The 17,591-nt window shown below is 41.1% G+C and overlaps 1 protein-coding gene across 9 annotated transcripts in view; it reads right to left on the reverse strand.

Annotated features, from left to right (window-relative positions):
• FARS2 (phenylalanyl-tRNA synthetase 2, mitochondrial) overlaps positions 1-17,591 on the reverse strand; it is a 402,529-nt gene that overhangs the window by 371,585 nt on the left and 13,353 nt on the right. For 3 of the 9 annotated variants that reach the window (XM_084795443.1, XM_084795444.1, XM_084795442.1), the window contains exon 2: positions 2,805-2,890. The exons of 2 other annotated variants lie outside the window; for them this stretch is intronic. The gene's annotated coding sequence lies outside the window, so the exon portion shown is untranslated. 4 more of the 9 variants (XM_084795450.1, XM_084795447.1, XM_084795448.1 and 1 more) reach the window with 3 other exon arrangements.

Here is a 17,591-nt window from a genome sequence, read left to right on the forward strand (position 1 = left end):
AGGCAGGAGGATCACTGTGAGCTTGAGTCCAGGACAGCTAAGCCTACACAGAGAAACTGTCTCGCGGGGAAAAAAAGCTTGCCTTGTACTAAACACATACAGAATGTATTTTCTGACAACACAGTGTGACAGTCTTCTGAATAGCTTTTACGCATTTACAGTGTCTTAGGAGCCATAAAAGTCCCCTAGAGATGCATGAACATGTTCAAGAGGGTGTGCACTAGTGACATACAAATAGTATACTGCTGTACAAAAGAGAAGGGCATTTGTGCACTTTGGTATCTGCAGTGGCTTCCCAGCAGATAGCAGGGAATCTATGCATGAAAGCTCCAACTATACAAAAATGGTCCTGGAGTTAAGGAAGCTCTTGTCCTCAGTCACTCAACTCAGTCACTTTTAGCCATCAGTCAGACCCCTACGGCACACATGGCAGGAAGGCCACAGCCAGTCATGCATTTATGTTGTTCCAACTATGAACAGCGCTCTCACAGAAAAACAGGAAACAAAGTAATGACACCATTTTCAAATATTATACCTAATCTTTCTTTCACTTGATTTTCAGTTTCTGAGATAGTCTTGCAGTATAGCCCAGATGGCCATGAAATCACAATCTTTCTGCCGCCACAAGAATGTAGCCACTATGCTGAGATTAAAACATTCATTAAAAAGTAAATATAAAACAAGGAGAGTACACACTTCCCCCAGTCTTAAAGCTCATACTCAAACTCTGAGGAAATTTCTACTAAGTAACCTTAAAGTCACAGTCCAACAAGGCCACTGTCCTTGGATAAAGAGGTGAACATTTAAAAGAGAAGCATCAGAAAAACATCAAAAGGCATCAGACTTTGGTTTACACAGTTAAGTAGCCACCTGTGACTGCTATTCTTGGCTGTCAACTTGACTGCATCTGGAACTAACTAACCCCAAAAGGCTAAGCACATTTGTGGGTATTATTTTCTGAATTAAATCATCAAGCGGGAAGGCCTGCTTCTAATCCAGATCTTTGAGGAAGATACACCTTTAATCCACATCTTTTGAAGTGGGAAGATCCACTTTTAATCTCACTAGCAAATCAATTCCTTCACTGGCATTAAAGTCTACTTCTTCAGAAGTCCAGTGTAACTGAAGACCAGCTGAGACATCCCGCCTCACAGACTGAACAACTTCTGGACTCTTGGACCTTCCATTAGTAGGCAGCCATTGCTGGATTAGCTGTACTCCACTCTAATGAGTGCCCTTTCTACATATTTACAGATTCATCCCATCAATTCTGTTCTTCTAGAGAATACTAATCAATATACCACCAACTCTGGAGGGCATCACGCTACAGAGTGAACTAAATCTTTCTGCTATAGCAACCAGCACTAAAGAAAAGACAGGAGAGTAATTTTCTAGCATAAATCAAATAATAATAAAAGAGATTCCTGCCTTTCATATGTAAGGAATACAGGCCAGCAATCTGAGCTAATAAGGATAGCATGAGATTAGGCATTTTTGTGATTCATCATAGGAAAACCTTTAAGACAGACCTACAGAACAACAGATTAGAAAGAAGCCAGGGAGAATATCATCAAGTCCCCACACCTTCAACATGTGTTCAAGTCTTTGTTTCTACATCTTCTCTCTTTAGTGCTGGGAATGCACTCAACCTCCTGCCACACAGAAAGTGCTCTGCCTGAGTCGCAGCTCAGCGGGATGTGAGCCATGGGCCCTGGGACAGGATGTCTTTTATCTCCTCTCAATCCTGCAAGACAAAGTGAGGACAGAGCTCACACCCTGGCTCCCTGCTTACAAGGCAGCTCTGACGAGGCCAGCTCCAGGTGTCCCTCATGTTTACTCAATAGTATCAATGTGAGATATTGGACATCCTGTGACAAGAACACAGCAGCTGAGCTGGGCCAGCACCTCTTGCCATGGCTCTATTTCTGAACGCCACATAACCCCATATGTCCCCTTGAGAGAGAACCAGCACTCTCTTAGCAAAATATATGCAGAAGAAATGAATATGTTTCCTATTTTTCCTGTGAGACTAAAAGCAGTAAGTTCACTTTATCTGAATAAGAAGCCCGCAACGTTTACCACTGCTCCCCTCCAGGCTTCCCCAGCTTAAGCCGGCTTTAGATACTTTGCTTAGTTTTATTTGAAAGCAAATTTCTGACAGAGAGGGATAGAGTAGAACTGTATTTTAAAATTCACTAGCACCAATGCATACTTATTCAAAAGGTTTAAAGAAAAAAATTTACTAAAGAAAGTCAAAAAGAAGACCAAACAGTGCTAACATTTTTAAGTTAATATTTTAAATGAAAAAAAGCAAAACATTTTAAAGTATAAATCCAGAAAGTTGAAGGAAAGGCATATGATGGCATTTAAAGGTTACTTTATTTTATTTTTGTTTTTTTCAAGACAGGGTTTCTCTGTGTAGCCTTGGAGGTCCTGGACCTTTTTTGTAGACCAAGCTGGTCTTGAACTCACAGAGACATGCCTGCCTTTGCCTCCCCAAGTGTTTGGATTTAAATGTGTGCACCACCGCACCCAGCTGATCACTATATTTTAAAGAATATTTTTCATTAAAGGAAGAGGCTAGCAGAAGCTTACCAGCATTAGCTCTCAAGGCAGACTTTGAATCCAGATGCTGCTGGTTACTCTCTGTACCTCATCACACGTGTGGCATGGGACATGGTTTGGAGTCTGATAGTGAGTCCAAATTCTGATCCACATATATGAAATGACTTCATGTGTGTGACATTCACTTAGCTTCTCTCCACTTCCTTCCAGGTTCTAACAGTGAGGACAATCATACCTACCTCCTAGGTGGAGACTTGAACCCCTGTACACTTGCTTGTAGGAATGCAAAACCAGACAGTCACCAAAGGAAACAGTGCAGGGGTACCTGCAGAAGTGAACACAAAATTATCATATGGCTCACCAGTTCCACATTGCAATGTAGGAACACAAAGATTAAAAGCAAGGACACAATGTGATACCAGGAATGCACTGCTATGGTCATATTATCCACAAGAGCAAAACAGAAGCAACAAAAAAAATCCACGGATAAATAAAATGTATATACAAAATGAAGCATTCACCAGCCTAGAAAGGAAAACTGCTAATATATTCTACAACGTGAATGACCTTGAAAATATTATGCCAAATGAAACAAACCACTCATGGAAAAACTAATGCTCCATAATTCCACATACTAACATTAGGTATACTCACAGAGACAGAAAGCAGAATAGAGGCAGCCATGAGAAAGGACTGGGGAGTTAACGTTAATGGATGCAAAGGTTCAGTTTAGGATGACTGAGATGGACAGTGGTAACAGAGGAGCAACAACGTGAAACACTTAATATTTACAAACTATATGGTGAAGATGGCAATTATTCTGTCTTGTATAGTTTGCCATGACATAAACACTGCATTTTATGTTAAAAGTGGTCATATATATATCAGGATTAACACATATGTGCCATGACTTGCATGGCTTTCAGACTGGCCTGACTGGGCTGATAAGGAATAAAGAATGACAGAAGTCCAGAAAAGCTGGAGTCGTGTAGGCCATATGCTGTAACGGAGAAGCAGCAGCCAGGAAACTGAGCACATTAACTACACCCAGCTGAGCAGAGGCAGACTAGCTAGTTTCAGTAGGCAGCCTCTGTAAGTCTCAGGCGGTAGACACTAGGAGAATGAAGCTGCAGTTGGTACGTTCTGCATATGGATGGGTTACATCCATACTCAGACCTCTGAAAGGTCTTGCCATTCCCCCGTGCTATCATCCCCATGGTACTGAGGCACCAGGGCACTTGTTGTGGCTGTGTCCACGTCAACAATACACATTTACTTAGGATCTCATCCATTCCTCATGCATGTAAGTTGCAAAGCATGGGCTAGCACTCAGTAGCTACTCCCTTGATACCAGCTCCCGTCTTACTCTCCCGCTTCTCTGACTCCTTGCAGTCCTCACCGACTCAAAGACTCTGACCTCTGGGCTGTATGCCCTCTGTGAGGTGCACCTCCCAGCACTCGGCTTCTCTGTCAAGAAACACCCTTCCATGGAAACGCCCACTGCAGTGTGGTGAAGACTAAGAAGCCACATCTCGCCACACTACAAAACTAAGATGACTAGAGAACACACTGACTGTCATATTTTATTTCCTAGATTGCTTGCTAACAATCATCCCAAAACCAGGCTCATAGGCGCCCTCTGACAGGAGGAAGGAAAGAGGAAAGCTCCTCAATATTATAAATATTCTTTTACTTGACAAGAGAGAGACTATGTTACTTCTACTGATGCTTTTTAAAGCATTTTACAGGGAGAATGCATGAACCTCCCTGGGAAGGAGAAATAGAGTACATTTTGTGGAGAGACTAAAGGTGGATGGGGATGGGAACAAGAGGGATTTGGTGGAGGGAGAGGAGATTCAGGGAGAGAGGAAAAAAAGAAATTTAAGTTACTTTATTATAAAATCCCAGCCCAAAAAAAAAAAAAAAAAAAAAAGAGCTCACTCAACCCAGACTCCAGGGAACCAGCAAAACACTACATTTTTACGATGTATACCCTAAAAATCTAAGTTTTAAAACAAAATTAATTTGTAAAATCTGAAGGACAGACAGCTACACTGAAGCAATTCCCCCCTCTAGCAGTTGTCAGCAGCAGCAGCAGCATCTCGAATTGTCTTTTACTTTCTGAGGGCCTTTTTTGCCGTCTTCTCACTTCCTTTTATTTATTCCATGTAAACTACAAACAGTTTCAATATTTTCCTTACCAAGATCTTTGTGTGGATGTAACATATATGCAACTACATATAGCTCAGATCTGCCCTGCATTGTCCTGAAATGCATGTGTTCCCCACAGATCACTGTCTCAGACCAGCAGCCCAAACACATTCTTTCTGTCAGGCCAGTGAGAGCTCCAACTCTCCTGCCTACAGGTTTCCTTTCTTCCCCTACAGCTTCCTCTTAAACAAGAGACCACAAATCTGAGTGTCTGATCACAAGTGTAAAAGCCTGGAAGGCCCCAAGTATAAAGGCAAATACAGTGAATGGCTAATCAAATACTAGGGTAATACCAACCTCAAAACTAAAAATAAAAACACACTCATCTAGTGCTTGCATGTTTATAAACATTATTTTAAAAACGTGCTTGGTGTATCTGAATTGTACAATACTAAGTATGCCTTCCTCTATAGGCCACTCGTGTGTGTGTGTGTGTGTGTGTGTGTGTGTGTGTGTGTGTGTGTGTGTGTGTGTAAAACATGAAACTTCCTTTTTGATGAGCCAAGAAGTTTTACCTGCTAATGAGATTCATTTCCTTGTAGTACTTCTCACCTGTGGCAAATCTGCCACATCTAATTTGTTTTAAAAGGAATTTTAATCACCCAATCAATCAAACCCTTGACCTTCAGCCTTCACAGCCACTTCGCTATGGTCAAAATCAGCACTGAAAATTCATCTTGCAACACTTCTGTTGTCCTCAAGCTCCAAAATGCTCATGACAAGAATATAATTTGAACAAGCCTTCTGATAGATGAAAAAATGGTACACAGAGTTTTGAAATTGGCTTTTGCAAAGACTCTTTAATAAAAGTAAGTATCTACATTACCACTGAGTAATAACTTTTCCTCCACTGGGGTTTAAAGACTTAACAACAGTTTAAGTTTCTAGACAGTGAAACCTAAAACAACAGCCTACTTGGTGGGGGAGGGGTAAATCATTTGTCCTCCTGCAGAGCTAAGGAGTCAGGGTGCTTCCCATGCTCATCCCACTCCCATGCACGCACTCATTGACGCCAATCTTCCTGCTTCATCCTGTCAAAGGAGAAGGAAGCTTGCATCTTGCCTAGGACAAGGCGTCAGGCTCAGTCCCTTCAGCACATACAGAGACCCACATTTCTCCCACTAAGACCAAAAGTACCACCCTCTAACAAAACCAATACATTGGCAGCTCCCACCCTTTTCAGGGCTGTATCTCTTTCTTTCCTAAAAAGGAACAAACTTAGTATCTAAACAGAGCTTAGATACTAAACACAAACCCATGTCTATCCTTAGCCAAAAGAAGCCCACCAACCCCTCCTAGCTAACTCCTGCTCACTCTAACATCCTCTAAGAAAAGCTACCCTCTGCCTGTCTGTAAGGGTGACTCTGCTCTCAGGCCTCCCATGAGAGTTTGTTGAAGTTCCTGATATTATTCTCTCGCACTAAAATATCCACTCTTTGGAAGATGGAAATGTGTCTTCCTAGGCTTTTATATCTAACTACCACATATTAGTATAATAAATCAATGATTTTTGCATAGAATATTTTTCAAATATATTAAATATTTAACACTAAAGGCAACAAAAGTAGATAAATCTCTAACTCATTAATATTACCAGAGAAAATGAACAATTATTTTTCATAAAGCAGGCTTAAAACTTCATTGTACTATAATTAGTAAAAGGTGAGCAAGTTATTTTTCTTGCTTTCTGAAGCTGAACAGTCTAGGGACTTGATATTACCAGCCTCTTACACTTTGTTCCCCTCCTGCCAACTCCGTGCCACCTTGCCTTCAGGGAAGAGCTCTAAGCAGCAGTGGATTTTAGAATGGTGTTTAGAAGAAGCTAGAAGAATAGCTTTACTTTAAAATCTTCATAATAAATAAATTGGTAAGGGTTCAAGTAGCAGCTTCCTAAACCAGATAAAACAATACTCAGTGGGCTGGGGAGGGGGCTCAGTGGGTAAAAGCATTTGCATTGCAAGCCTGACGACCTGAGTTTGATTCCCAGGTCCTACAGTGGAAAGAAACAGCCAATGCCTTAATGTTGTCTTCCAATATCCATGTGTGCACAATGGTGTAAGTGCACCAGCACCTACATACTCACTACAATAACATACACTAATAACAAGTAGCTCATGTTCCTTACATTATTAAATGTTAGCAAGAAAAAACATAAAAGTTACAAAAAATAAAGACTAAGAGTCTTGTGCCTAATAGTCAACACATATCTCACCGTGTGTATATTTTTATACCTACTTTTGCAATGTTTCTAAGTGAGAAGAAAGAAGGTGCATTCTTATATAGGGAACTATACGTCATTTTCTTCCAGTGAGCATTCCAATAAGTATTATTTGAACTGTTATCACAGCCTTCTTTCTGCAACTGTTTAAATTGTCACTTAAGGGGAGAGGGTATATTAACAACTAAGGCTAACCTCACTGGCACCAACCAATCATACATCACCTATGAATCACGGCATAGCAACATCATCCAGTCACATGTCATCTAAATAGTACTGTCACCCCAGAGCTTTGTAGTTCATATAGAAAAACAGAACTACATACTACTGAGGAAGCACACTGTTTCTCCTAAGATGTCTTATTTTCAAATCTAAAAATCTTATCAGTAAGCATTACTCTGTGTGTGTGTGTGTGTGTGTGTGTGTGTGTGTGTGTGTGTGTGTGTTACTAGGGATTGAACATAACGTCTTTGAACATAATAGGCAAGTGCTCTACCACTGAACTACATCCCAAGTCAGTGACCTTTAATTAGACAACTAGTTATACATCCAAATTACATGAAATTAAGTGTCTGCATAGTAAAGAAAACTATCAACAGACAGATAGACTACAGTATGGGAGAAAATCTTTCCCAGCTACGGTCCAGACAAAAAAAAGTTACTCATCTACAAAAGGGCTAGGAAAATGAGCTAACAGTTCACATAACAAGCAACACAAATGTCCAATAAGTATTTTAAAAGGAGCTCAGCATCCTTAGCCATCATAAAATGCAAATTAAGCAGGGATGGTGGCCCATGCCTGTAATTCCAGCACTCAGGGAGGCAGAGGCAGGCAGATCTCTGTAAGTTCAAGGCCAGCCTGGTCTACAAAATGAGTCCAGAACAGCCAATGCTACACAGAGAAACTCTGTCTTGAAAAATAAACAAACAAACAAACAAAAAAGAAAAATGCAAATTAAAACTCTTTTGAAGCTGGGTGTGGTGGTGCACACCTATTTAGAAAAAAGGAAAAAAAAGAAAAACACCTATCAGAATAGTTATCATAAAAAGAAGAGACAACAGCAATGCTAGTAAGAAGGTAATGAAAGAGGACTCTCCATTCATGGTTGTTGAGGTTGTAAACTACAATAGCATTATGGAAATAAGGTTTAAAATTAGACCTACCACATTATTCAATTATATCCAGCTCAGCTCAAACACAAAGGGCCCTACATCCTATCACAGAGATAACTGCACATACATGTTTATTGATGCATTATTCAAAACAGCAAGGAAATGGAACCAACCTAGACATACATCAAAAGATGGATAATGAAAATGCAGGATATATACACAATGAAATCTTATTCAGTTATAAAGCAAAATTAAGCCATTACATTTGTAGGAAAAAGGATGGGTCTAGAAAGTATTACATTGAGTTAATCCAGACTTAGACAAAAATTGTGTGTTCTCTCATAGCGGGCCCGACTTTATACTATTTATATGTACACATGTTATATGGGAGTGAGTGTGGATATTGGCTATGAAATTAGATAAGAGATGATGAGGGGAGAACACTGAGGAAGAGAGGGGTGCACTGGGACAAAAATGGGGAAAAAGGCTAGGAGCCAGAAAGATACAAGAAGGAAGAGGGTAGGTGTTAGGGGACGTGAAATGCCACAGATGAATCCAAAAGGTAAGACTGTGAATGGGGGAAAGTACTGACCACTAAGAAGCTGTCAAAGAACTTGAAAACCTTGTTTCAGTAAGGATTCTGATATATCTCAGGCATTTCTACCTGCTACTTTTTAAAGTCTATGCAAAAATCACAAATAAAATATTGACCAACAGAACCCTATTAATTGTTAGTGGTAAAACAGAATGGCAGAGGCGTGTGGGATATGACAGTCACACATAGAATGCGGGGATACTCTTACTGGAAATTCATTCTTCCAATTCATATACTCCACCCTCTAGACTCTCCAAAGGGAGCTGATGAACACTGAGGCTCTTGTGATGAAAACTATACTAAAGTACAAAAGGATTACTATTATCTTACTTTTATCCCACTGCATCAACCAAAACCTCCAGGAAAGCACCACAATAGTTAAGCATCCCACAGTCCAGCTTCTGAATGGAAACACGAAATCATCCAGAGACTGAATGGTCCCAAAAAAGGAATTGCAAATACCTCTGAAAGTTATGAAAATATCATTTCACTCCAGAGAAATGAATATTGAAATGACGAGATCATTTTTAAAAATCAAGGATTGGAAAATAACCAATAGTGTAAGAAAAAGAAATTGCTGATAAAAATTTAATGGGAAAAAATTTGGGAGATCCATCTAATTTTTAATGCATATATCCTTTAACCAGCAATCCCATCTGCAGCAATTTGAACCTGCTAATAGACCTATCAAGACGAGGAAATAACACACGAACAGGATATTCACTAAATGAAAGAGAAAAAAAAACTTATGTATTTGTAATGTCTAGGGACTACCTAAGTATATGAGAATGGGGCTGGGCCGGGCGTGGTGGTGCACGCCTTTAATCCCAGCACTCGGGAGGCAGAGGCATGCGGATCACTGTGAGTTCAAGGCCAGCCTGGTCTACAAAGTGAGTCCAGGACAGTCAAGGCTACACAGAGAAACCCTGTCTCAAAAAAACCAAAAAATAAAAATAAATAAAAAGAATGGGGCCACTCCTCTTGCAATAGTTCCAATCATAAAACAGTTTAAAACATGAGCAGGATATTGATGTGTGTAAAGCGTGGCTGACCTTGTGCAAGGATTGAAAACAGAATTTTTGTGCCTGCATAAGCAAATGCATAACAATTAGTGAGAGCTATAGGGCAATCAGGAGGGAGGCTCACTCTACTCTACGACACACACATTACACCTTCAGGACCTCACAAATGCATTGGCCTAATTCTCCTTCCTGTACACCAAACAGCTAATAGAGCTTCTAGCTTACAATCTCGAAATCACTTGGTCCCTCACTAGAATTGATACAACAAAGAGATCCTTCTATTTCTCCCATGAACTATACCCCACACTCTAGCTGAATGCAACAAACCATGAGTTTCTCCTAGCACCAAGCGAGTGGAGCTGTCTCATTCATTGCGTTCACATGATTTCTCCCCACCTGCACTGCTAAAACAGGGATCCTCGTCACCACAAGGACTAGCAAGTACTTGGGAGCCTTTCCCTGACGTCCTCTCCCACAGGCTGCAGCATTGGGCACAGGCTGCCTCTGTCCCCTACTTACCTAGGCCAATGTACCTCTTGCTCTATTTGAGTCTCCTGAACTCAAGGATGTGCCCACGGCAGTCTCCAGAGCAAGGCATCTGGGAAAAGGAACACTGTCTTTCAAATTCCAAAAAATCATGTTGCTCATTAAATAGCTGAAAATCCCATCTTAAATTCATTGATTCTGATGTACTGCTCTGGATCCTGTGTCTTTATACTGATAAGCCAGAACACATTTTAAATTGTGACTCTTTCAGTCTTTCACAGTGCAAACTGGTTTTTAAAAAAGTTTCAATACCAAGTATGTACTTAAGAGAAGCAATCTCTTTGCCTGTCACTTAAAGGTAATTTTCAAGAATTATTATTTTCTTAAATGAGAGACATGATCAGACTCGGGGTAAGATGTAAGGTTAGTGATGGCCAGAAACTCCATGTCCTTAACAAGAAGTGTTTCCCACTTCCAGTGTGAGGCAATTAGTGTGCTGCGGTCATTTTAAAGACATGATCCCTGAAGACATTCGGTGTCAGTGCCATATAGAGGCCTGAACAGTGGCTACGGACGTAAATTAACATGCATGGCCAAGCTCGCAGGCAGGAAGTAGACTGATTACCAAGAGTGGGAAGTGATGGAAATTGGAACTGCTGTGTTATGTAGAAGATTCAGAACTTTGGTCTGAGGTGATTAAAACAAAAACAAAAACAAACAAACAAAAAAAAACCTTCTAAGGAAGCACAATGTCTACCCAATAATGTCAGTACATAGGACATACACAATACAGTATACATACAAATGGCTAAGTCTTTATGTTATATACTTCACTACAACAAAATAAACATAGTGAAACATGGCTGCAATGTTTATTTTTAAGGCAGTAAAAGGTACAACTCTAAGCTCTTTTTTATCTCTTATGTGAAGACTTGAATGAGAAAACATAAGAGCAGCTTGTCAGATGCATCAAACCTATTATAGGTCTATGTCACAGCTCCCTGAGTGTGCCTGACCTCAGCAACCCTAATTAAAGTCTATTCTGCTAATTCCTCATTAAATCTTACCTTTACTTAGAAAGTGCCAACATGTTAGTCAAGTTCAATGTGACAAGTCTCTTGTTAAGTGCAAGTCTTTGTGTGAAAACTGGTTATTCTCTAGGATCAACCATGCTGACAGTCGCAGTCACACCTTAAACAATGACAATCCTCACAAAGGAATGGGCAGAACATCTGAATACAAAGGAAACTCAATCATATTTCAAAAGACATAGTCTCTCAAACTTACCCAGGATGGCCCCAATCAAATTATACAATACAATTAAAATAATAAATGCAATGACTAGAAGGAAAATGCAGTAAGACAAAACAGTACTTTATTATAAAGACAATAAGATTTTCTACAAATTTTCAAGTGAAATATACAGCCTAACAACTGTGTATATAAAAGGAGTTATACATATGAACTACCGTTACACAGCCTTTCTGGCTCCAGAAATTAGCAGTGTTTGCTGCCATAGTAGTCAGTGACAATACTTTTAATTGTTAGAAATCAATAAACTCTCATCTTGAAGATATGTATTATCAAGTAATCACTAGCCATCTGTGACTATAAAGCAGAAAGTCAGTCCCTCTATTACACTGTCATGCTGCAAGCACGCCAGAGCCACTTGTGGCCAAGGCTGGCATGTTAGAGAAAGAAGTAAGAAACCTTCCACCACCAGACTGTCTGTTAGTACTCCTCTAGAAGTACAAGACAACTAAGGGCCTTTTCTCAAGAGTACATCGTTTTCCTGCTTCCTTCGGCAAATGTTTGTGGGTACCTGTTTTGTGATGGGCACTGTGCTAACTGCAGACAGAAACCAGGAAACAAAGCTTGCAATTTAAGAAAGAGACTACTCTGCTTTCACATATCCTCAGTTATCTCTGAAATATTGTGTTCCATCTATTCAGACGCTAATTGAGGGGCATGTATTGCTTTGACTTGTTTATTTTTACTTAATTTAAAATAAATCATCCACTATCAAAAAGAAAGAGACTACTAGAGACCATAAAAGTAGAAGTGGAAAACCATATTTTTAGATTTAAAAAAATGACTGGGGAAGCTTTTCTAAAGAAGCAAGATTTAAGCAAAGATTAAACAAATAAGTCTTCAAAAAGACAAGTCACAAGCCAAGTTACAAGATGCAGGAAACTGAGAAGCATGGTCTCAGGGTGGGATGGCTAAGCAAATTCTAGACACTAAATTTAGTGCATTTTGTAGCTGTCTCACTAACCTGAACAACCAAGCACAGTACTTAAGTGACACTCCAGTCTATTTCAGGGGAAGTCAGGGTACAGCCCATACATAACCCGGGGCAGCCCTCCTCCTTCCTCTAAATCTTTGTAATCTCACTTCTTGACCTGTCAACTTCTGAGTGGGCACGTACAGAAAGAGCCATTAACTTTGCTGCTTCTTAAGGGAGGAAAGAGAGGCTTGAATGAGCTTCTAAATTACTATGAATTTTAACTGGCTGTGTCTTAACATGCCACTAATAACATAGGCAAGGGAGATATTTTCATCATGGCATCTATTTAGGGGCATTACCATTATTTTCACCAAAGGGGAACAACTCCACAGTCTTCAACAATATCAGGCTGCTGGGAATAGCAAACCAGGGTGGAAAACCCTTCCTTCCCTGTTGGCTGCAATGTGGTAGGCCCCTCAGCACAACCACTATGGGAAGGGGTGGGGTGGGGGGTGAGGGTGAAAAGCCCTCAGCCTTTAGAAAACCATGCTGATGACAAACTTTAAACTCTGCAATCCCTCAGTACCTGTCTGAGGGGGTCTCTGCAGGTATCCAAGCAGAGAAATGAACCCTTGAAGAGAAAACCCAGCTCAAACTGACTTCTTCAACCTGGATCAAACTTCAGGAGTCTAATGCTATGTGGTTTATAGTCAGCCTATTTAAAACACAGTACAACTTGTAAAAAGGTTTCCAGGAAACAATGAGTCCAATCCAAGGTGCACAATAAAGTTTAAGGTGTAAACTCTTACTAGGTACATGTGACCATGATGGTGGTTCTACAGCTAAAAGGCCTAGAATCTAGTGTGGTCTCTGACTGATAGCATAGAGGTTTGCAGGCCACAAAGTACCTATGACATTTCTCCTAAGTATGGGTAATGGTCTAGGGTGGAAGAGTCTAGGATAATCATTCTGGAGAATTTAAGTGAGGGTCTGCCTCTACAGCAAAAAGTCAGTGAGGTCCCACCTCCACTGATAGCAAACAGGCCACTGGGTCATTAACAAAATCCACTCTCAGCTTTCTGAATCAAATGCAGGTATTCGATTTCTATCTTCCCCATTGAGGACACGCCCCTTGTGTGATTAACATGCCTGAGTCTCCTAGTGCTTCTCTGTGAGTACAAGGACCTCTGTGCCCCCAACACCTGCCTACCCTAGGAGCCCTGAATACCTTTAACAGTGTTACATGCTTACTCGGTATCTTGAGTGTGGCTGCAAAGATGCCTGTGGTTAAGGTTAGCATTTGAATCAACAGATTGAGGAAAGCCTACCATGCTTCCCAAGGTGGCGGTCCTCATCCAATTTACTGGGGATCTGAACAAAGGAATCCTGTTCTCATTTATACCTTCCCCTCCCTCCCTCCATCCCCCCTCTTTCTCTCCTTCACTCCTCCTTGACACCTCAAATTCCTCCTCTCTCCTCCCTCTTTCTCCATCTGTCTTCAAGATGGCATAGCAATCTTCTCCTGACTCTGGAACAGAATTTAAGCTACAGTTCTTCAGGCAGACATGACAGATACTCACACCACTGCCTCTCCTGGTTCTTGGGTCTTTGAATTCAAATTAGAGCTTAAAAGATTAGTTCTTTAAGAGCTAAAGATTTGATTATTTAGTTAAAAGCACTTGCTGCTGCAGCACTCATGTCAGGTAGCTCAAAACCACTCTAGCCCCAGGAGATCTGACAATCTCTTCTGGCCTCCATGGCCACATACATACATACATACATACATACATACATACATACATACACACACACACACACACACACACACACACACACACACACACACACGAGAGAGAAAGAGAGAGAGAGAGAGAGAGAGAGAGAGAGAGAGAGAGAGAGAGAAGGAGGGAGGGAGGGAGGAAGGGAGGAAGGGAGACTCCTCAAAAAAAAAAAAAAAACATTCAGTTCTGCTGTGTCTCCAGCTTACCAACTGCAGATCTTGAGAACTTTCAACCTCTAAACTAAGTGAGTTTATTATTTTAGGTAGATAAGAGATAGGTTTTAATTTATATGAAAAAAATAAAAATACACACCCAGCAACTACCAGTTCCATTTACATGAACCTTGAGGTTCTAACTCTGTCTCTGCCTTGTTAGCTGACGTTTCTGGCAGCAGGTTGTCGGGTCCCTGGTGGCATGCACTAGGAGTGCACTATCCTCAGCCCAAGCCACCTTTGAAAGATCCCACAAGCACCTTCAGGAGGCAACTCTATACCCTGAACAGAGTAGGAAGGAGAGATCCGGGGGACAGCTCCAGCCTTGTCCTCAGTATGCACAAGGTTTCCTGAGCATGACAGAAGACACCACCCTCCTCTCTGCTCCAAGGGAGTTAAGCTACCCAGGATTTCCTCCCTTCTTGCTCCACTTCTTTTAGGGGGAGGAAAACAGGACCTCTGCTAGAAAATGTTAAAGGATGAAATGTGATCACATCTCTTATCAAATGAGGTAAACAAGCTTGCACCACAGTATTCTGAGGTTGGGTAGTGAACACAGTGTGCAGAGATGGACATTATTTCCAGACAATCTTGTCCCTGTGCTGCACAGTTTACAGAGATGAAACTCTGGCAGAAATAAACCCTGGTCCTCCCCAGCTGGGGGAGTGTCAAGACGTCTAGTCTCCCTTGATATCCCAAACACCCAACAGCCACCACTTGCATGATGACACAGCCAGGTTGAGGCAGGTACATCCCTGTTGAACCAGTCTATGATTCACTGCAAAGACACAATCAATGTAAACTGAAGCTGGGGTGCTGGTGTTCCTTGACTCATAAGACAGTTACATCCCATAAACCCATGCACAGTAGCTGACCTTCACTGTCAGCTTGACGTGCTGTGGAATTACCTAGGAGACACACAGCTGATCCTATCTGGAAGGGTGATCCGCCATGAATGTAAGTACCACTCCATGGGCTGGGAGGAAAGAAGAAAGCAGGCTGAGGACTAGCGTTCATCTGCTTCCAGACTACAGATGCAATATGACCAGCTGACTCTCACGCAAGCTACCATGACTTCCCTGAAAAGATGAACCATAACCCCTCAACCTATGTACCAAAAGAAACCTTTCTTTGACCTTTTTTTAGGGGAAGATGGTCAGGCACTCTGTCATTGCAATGAGCAATAGTCCATGACAAGTTTAAATTAGCAAATCCTGAAAACACATTTAAACCACCTAAGGAAAAGTAGCTCAGCAACATAGAGCACTGTAGCATATATGGTTCTCTGCTAACCACAGGGCTGAATGGGAGGAGTAGCTCAAAGCCAATGCACAGCATCCAAGAGGTCTTCCCACACATCCCTGGCCCTGCAGAGATTCAAGTTCTAAATTCTAAGTACATGTTTCTATGGAATCAACTCAATGTGAATGTATATTGATTATGTACCACAGTAAATTCCACAAAATCAAAACACACTCATTCTAAGTCATAGACTGCCTATACTTTAAAAGAGATAATTCACTAGCAAATACTTTTTATCAGTTCTCAGGGCCTCATGCATGCCAGGCAAGCATTCAACACTATGCTACATCCTAGTCCTTTTGCACTTTTCTATTTTTGGAACAAGGCGTAAGCTGCTCCTGCTAATGAATAACTTGTTACTAGTCTCACGCAAGCCTACAACTGACAATCTCCTGTGCCTACTTCTCAGGTGCCAAATATTGCACACATGTGCTCCTAGACCCAGCTCATTTTGAGATCTTTACTATTGATCTTTACTACTGAGATCTTTACTATTGAAAAGAGGCACATCTAATATTTAATTGAAAAACACTGAAAAGTACAAAAGAGGTTCTGTCTTCAAAGACTGACCAAAGCTAGCACTACCAGGTCCCTAGCCTAGGCACAGGCAATGGCTGCAATTTCATCAGAGGCATGGATCCTGGCGAGAACTAAGACTGTCCAGCCACAGCTTCTCCTAAACAGCAGACTAAGTGTGAAGCTATTTTAAAATATCTCTGTCAACGCACAAGCTCCAATGACTTGGATAGATTGTGGGGCATGGGTTTCCTGACAGTAATTTTATAAATGCCCAATGACTGTAATGTGCAGCCAGGATCAACCGCTGCGTTCAATTGTCAATTTACAAATTTCCAAGAGTGTAAAGGCCTAAGATGCCTCAAACTGCTTCTCAAATTCTCCACAGTTGTTTGATTCCGCTTTGGAGTTCATGAAATACCTGGTACCCTACTCATAAAATATTCTGCTGTATGTTCCAAAAGCTGTGTCTGCAGTTCAGACTGCAACTAGAGCGTCACTGTAATTCAGGAGGCCATGCTCAGCCTTAAGTTCTGCAAGCACCTAGATTTATGCACAGTGTCATTTTGAATGTAAATACTATATCATATGAAATTTTGTTACAAGCTAAACTTTGAGATGAATCAAAACATCATTTAATAAAAATCACCATATTTTGCAAAGAAGTTGTCTTAGTGTTCTATTGCTACAAAGAGACACCATGACCAGGGCAACTCTCACAATAGAAATCACTTAAGTGGGGGCTGGCTTAGTCAGAGGGTGAATCCATCATCATCCTCATGGCAGGAAGCATGGTGGCACACAAACAAGTACAGTGCTGGAGCAGTAGCTGAGAGCTACATCCTGATCCATAGGTAGAGAGCGGGAGGGAGAGACACATAAGACAGACAGGGAGACAGGCAGGCAGGCAGAGGCACTGGGCCCACCTTGAGCTTTTGAAACTTCCGATGACACACTTCCTCCAACAAAGCCACACCTCTTAATCCTTCTATTCCTTCCAAGCAGCTCCAACAGCCTATGGAGGCCACTCTTATTCAAAGCACCACAGAAGTGAAAAGCCAGAAGTACTGGCCATTTTCAGGAAGCTCCTAACTTACTGTCACATCTTCTGTATAATGTCTGGCTAAAGAGCACTTGGCCAGCAAGCTAAGATATAAATCCAGGCCGTTGTACCTCCAACGTCTGATTTGGCAGTATAGATTTGCTGTTTTGCTGTTAAGGAACTGAAAAAAAAAAATGAGGTACATATATTATGAGAAGACTGTTAAACCTAGTAGCAAGAAGTCATGGTGCAAAACTGACTCTGACATGTCTCAAGATTACAGACAAGATCAATCCTAAAA

Source organism: Acomys minous (assembly GCF_964271855.1).
Source record: "Acomys minous genome assembly, chromosome: 9".
In the NCBI taxonomy this organism is placed as follows: Eukaryota; Metazoa; Chordata; class Mammalia; order Rodentia; family Muridae; genus Acomys; species Acomys minous.